The following is a 5,366-nucleotide window of genomic DNA, read 5'->3' on the forward strand; positions in this document are numbered from 1 at the left end:
AATACTAGTGAGCCAATTATAATTTATTATAATTGTGACATCATCTGTCAACATAAATCTGTATAGAAGGAATGATAGTTTCAATTGTTTCCATGAAATAAAGCAGAACGTGACGCTACAGACTGGTGGTGTGAACTTGGTACAGGTCACACAGAGGTCACTACCTATCGTCTGCTGGTTTATGGTGAATTAGTAATAAGTGTATCATAACCACAAATAGCACGACCGATGGCTGATATATATAACTGTAACTGAATTTGGAATACAGTTTAAACCTGTAACATCTGTCCACATAAAACTGTATTGTCCGTACTAAAAACATAAAACAAATGTTTTGTTTTATACCAACAGTTTACTTACATTGACGAAACCAGTGTCCACATATATTTATATTGAACTGTCGTGTTCACGTTAATATTGTTAACATAAAAGACAGTTTGATTATATTGTTCATCAGTCACAACTCTTTACATTAAACTGTGATGTTCACATTGCCAATATAAACCAAATATTTGTCTTTATTCTGCTAGTCTACTTGCATGCATTGGCAAAACAATTTTTCACGTTTATACATACAGTATAAAACAAAAGAAAGAAATAAATGCTTTATTTAACGACGCACTCAACACATTTTATTTACGGTTATATGGCGTCAGACATATGGTTAAGGACCACACATATTTTGAGAGGAAACCCGCTGTTGCCACTTCATAGGCTACTCTTTCCGATTAGCAGCAAGGGATCTTTTATTTGCGCATCCCACAGGCAGGATAGCACAAACCATGGCCTTTGTTGAACCCATTGAGCCTTGCGGAGCACTCACTCAGGGTTTGGAGTCGGTATCTGGATTAAAAATCCCATGCCTTAACTGGGATCCGAACCCAGTACCTACCAGCCTGTAGACCGATGGCCTAACGACGACGCCACCGAGGCCGGTCTACAGTATAAAGCAATGAGCTGCCACATATTTTGACTTCAGACTTAATCTGTTCTATTGTCTTTTATTTTTCAGTGGTCTTCTAAACTGAAGTGAATTAGGCAACATGTGCTCGGTATTAAAAACAATCAATTACATGCTTCTAAACTGAAGTGAATTAGGCAACATGTGCTCGGTATTAAAAACAATCAATTACATGCTTCTAAACTGAAGTGAATTAGGCAACATGTGCTCGGTATTAAAAACAATCAATTACATGCTTCTAAACTGAAGTGAATTAGGCAACATGTGCTCGGTATTAAAAACAATCAATTACATGCTTCTAAACTGAAGTGAATTAGGCAACATGTGCTCGGTATTAAAAACAATCAATTACATGCTTCTAAACTGAAGTGAATTAGGCAACATGTGCTCGGTATTAAAAACAATCAATTACATGCTTCTAAACTGAAGTGAATTAGTCAACATGTGCTCGGTATTAAAAACAATCAATTACATGCTTCTAAACTGAAGTGAATTAGGCAACATGTGCTCGGTATTAAAAACAATCAATTACATGCTTATATCCATTGAAGGTTCAAACACGTATGTCTTGGGCACACCATTCAAACTTTCTGTTAGATGTGGCCAAAACAGGAAGGTTGGCAGTGTAATAAGGTTATGGGATTTACAATTTTAATTAGGAGAGAAACAATCTTATAATAATTTAATATATTTAAATTCAAAAGGAATTTTATGGATAGACGGTTTCAAAATACGGCGTTATATGACTGGTTTTCGGTGGATATAATTATTCACGCGTGACGTTTACCATTCATGGGTTGTTTTTGTTTTTTTATAACAAAAAAAAATATGTTAATGAATTAAACTTTAGAACTCTATGGTTAAGTTGTTATTTAAAAGAGTAATAACAATAATAATAATAATAATAAACATTTCGGGGTAGCGGCGGCGGGTCTTTATACCATAATTGTTTTTTTTAATCATGGCGTATGCAATTAAAATGACTTTGTAGACGGAGTGTTTATAATGTTTCGAGGATGAGAGATTGCTTTTAAATTACAAGCGTTTTGCTTTTGCAATATCGGCCCTCACAAAAACATTCTGTGCTTTAGATAGGAATTTCCGTACCTATACCTCACAGTGGTGATCGATTGTGTTAATATTAATGACTAAACCGTTATAATCGCGATCAGGACCGTATCTTTGCAAAACACAGAGTTGAATGGGCATTTGTTAAAATAGTGGTCGATTCTATGAACCTCTATCTAGTGTCTCATATATAGGAGGGCAGCTACCCCGAGGAAATCCTTTTGTGGACAATACATCGTTCTTGCAGCGCCATGGAGAGGACTGCTACTATCAGACTAGTTTAATAAATCGAAATTAGCATAGAACAGAGCTCATTGAAATAAATACAGCTGTGATAACATGAATTCAGGTGCATGCACATCCAAAAAGGTTTGTTTTGTTTAACGATACCACTTGAGCAGATTTATTAATCATCGGTTATTGGACTTCAACAATCATTTAGTAATTTTGACATATAGTCATAGAGAGGAAACCCGCTACATGTTTACATTAGTAAGAAGATACTTTTTATATGCACCATCCCACACAGGATATTCATACCACGGCCTGTCGTGAAACACTGGCTGGAACGAGAAATAACCTAATGGGCCCATCAACGGAAATCAATCCTAGAGCGACCGCGCGTCAGGCGAGCGCCTTCCCAGTGGGCCCCTTCATGAACCACGGTCAAAAGAATGAAGATACAAGGTGTTCGGGAAAGGAGGGCATATCCTGAGTCTGACTGTGGCGTGCGCTACTACCTGTAATCCACCATGTGACTATAACATCTCATATTTGTCTCCTTCTAACCAGTGCATCACAACAGGTCAAAAGCAATGGTATGTGCTTTCCTGTCTGTGGGAAAGTGCATATAAAAGATATCTTGCTGCATTAGGAAACATGTAGCGGGTTTCCTCTGATAAAGGGGCGGGACGTAGCCCAGTGGTGAAGCTCTCGCTTGATGCGTGATCGGTATAGGATCGACCACCGTCGGTGGGCCCATTGGGCTATTTCTCGTTCCATCCAGTGCACCGCGACTGGTATATCAAAGGCCGTGGTATGTGCTATCCTGTCTGTGGGATGGTGCATATAAAAGACCCCTTGCTACTAATTGAAAAATGTAGCGGGTTTCCTTTCTATGACTGACAAAATGACCATATGTTTGACATCCAATAGCCGATAATTAACAAATCAGTGTGCTCTAGTGGTGTCGTTGAACAAAACAAAACAAAACTTTAATAACATGTGATGTCACATAGCATGTGATATTATATAACACATACAGTTTATTTGTTTTGTGGTTCAGACTCTTTAGCTATGACTTTTCCTGGACTCTCAGAACTCAGCTGATCTCACCAAACTCTTAGTTAACACTGACAAACATGAACAGGTGTTAGACAGGGAATGTGTACACGTGTAATGTGACCAACTCTCTTATACTGAAACCTAAAACTAAACAGTTCACAACGGTAGTATATTTTAAGAATATTTTAAGCCAGTGCACCGCGAGCGGGCGAAGTGAGCCAAGACTTCGCTTTGACCAGCTTGACTTCGCCGTGCCAATCCATCTAAGGCGAAACCGGGGTCGCCTTTTAAACATGATATTGGACTTTGGAGTCAGACAATAAATGCATCAATTATTGTTTAACAACCCAGCACAAATATAGAGATCGTCAAACAGGTAAGTACATAAATACAATTATTTCCATTAAACATAAAAATTGTATGGAAGTCTGACAAGGACACATGTATACTGACAGTACTATGTGTTGAATGTAAACAGTTAAAGAGAGTTTATTTTGTGTGACAACACCACTAGAGCCCATTACTTTATTAATCATCATCTATTGCAAGTCAAACATTTGGTAATTCTGATGGGAAACCCGGTGCATGTTATTCATTAGTAGCAAGGGAGCTTTTATATGCGTCATCTCAAAAACATGATAGCTCATACCATAGCCTTTGATACGAGAAATAGTTCATTGAGTCCACCGGAGGGGATCGGTCGCATCAGGCGAGCGCTTTACCACTGGGCTACGTCCCGCCCTTATACGTAAACAGTTCACACTGTGAGTAGGGGCGGGGCGTAGCGGCGCGGTAGGTGTGGGATCGATCCCCGTCGGTGGGCCCATTGGGCTATTTCTCGTACCAGCCAGCGCATCACGACTGGTATATCGGAAGCCGTGGTATGTACTACCCTGTCTGTAGGATAGTGGATATAAATGATCCCTTGCTGTTAATCGAAAGGAGCAACCCATGAAGTGGCGACGGCGGGTTTCCTCTCTCAATATATGTGTGGTCCTCAGCCATATGCCTGACGCCATATAACCGTAAATACAATGTGTTGAGAGCGTCGTAAAATAAAGCATGGCTTTCTTTCTTTCACTGTGAGTACGATATTGAACAGGGAAATTTGAATCATGTCAGTGCTAAATGGAATTTGAACAATGCTTTCGACAAGCATAACATGAAAAACGGCAACTTCAAAGACATAATTCATTAAGCTTATCTGCGTATTTCAAGGAAACAATGAATAAAAAATAATTGACGTGCATAATTTGAATCTGCAATAAAACGACTACATAAAACCGTAAATAACTTACTACACAATGACGTCCTTTTTATGAACAATTCGGACAATATTTTTATATACGAGATATATCTCAGGCTGCACGTTTACCTCTGTGAGTAGACGTTAAACCGGTGTTACAGCCTAAAATATACCCCCTCCCCCGTTTACCTCTGTGACTAGCCGTTATACCGGTGTAACAGCCTAAAATATACCCACTCCCCCGTTTACCTCTGTGACTAGCCGTTACACCGGTGTAACAGCCTAAAATATACCCACACACCCGTTTACCTCTGTGACTAGCCGTTATACCGGTGTAACAGCCTAAAATATACCCACTCCCCCGTTTACCTCTGTGACTAGCCGTTATACCGGTGTAACAGCCTAAAATATACCCACTCCCCCGTTTACGTTTTCGTGCAAAAGTAGGCTTACGATGTTTTGTAAATTTGGGCTCTGAGTAGTATTTTTCCCACAAATCCCCAACAAGATATATTACTGTTATTATCATGTTTGTTATATTTATAAAACGATTAATGTTAGAAATATAATTGTAAATTATTTGATAGAGATATGAGGAATCGTATTACACTAACATCCATGTAGGACAATCATTTATATTAGAATCTTTAAAGGGACATCCCTGAGTTTGCTGCGACGTTTAAGGTGTTAGTGACTAGCAGAACCTTTTTAACAATTGTAATTACATATCAAATATATGTTTCTGTATAAAATATTACTGATTGTATATTAAAAATGTTTCTAATCGTTCTAATATTTGTACTAGGT

The sequence above is a fragment of the Gigantopelta aegis genome, chromosome 12, assembly GCF_016097555.1.
Source record: "Gigantopelta aegis isolate Gae_Host chromosome 12, Gae_host_genome, whole genome shotgun sequence".
Taxonomy (NCBI): domain Eukaryota; kingdom Metazoa; phylum Mollusca; class Gastropoda; order Neomphalida; family Peltospiridae; genus Gigantopelta; species Gigantopelta aegis.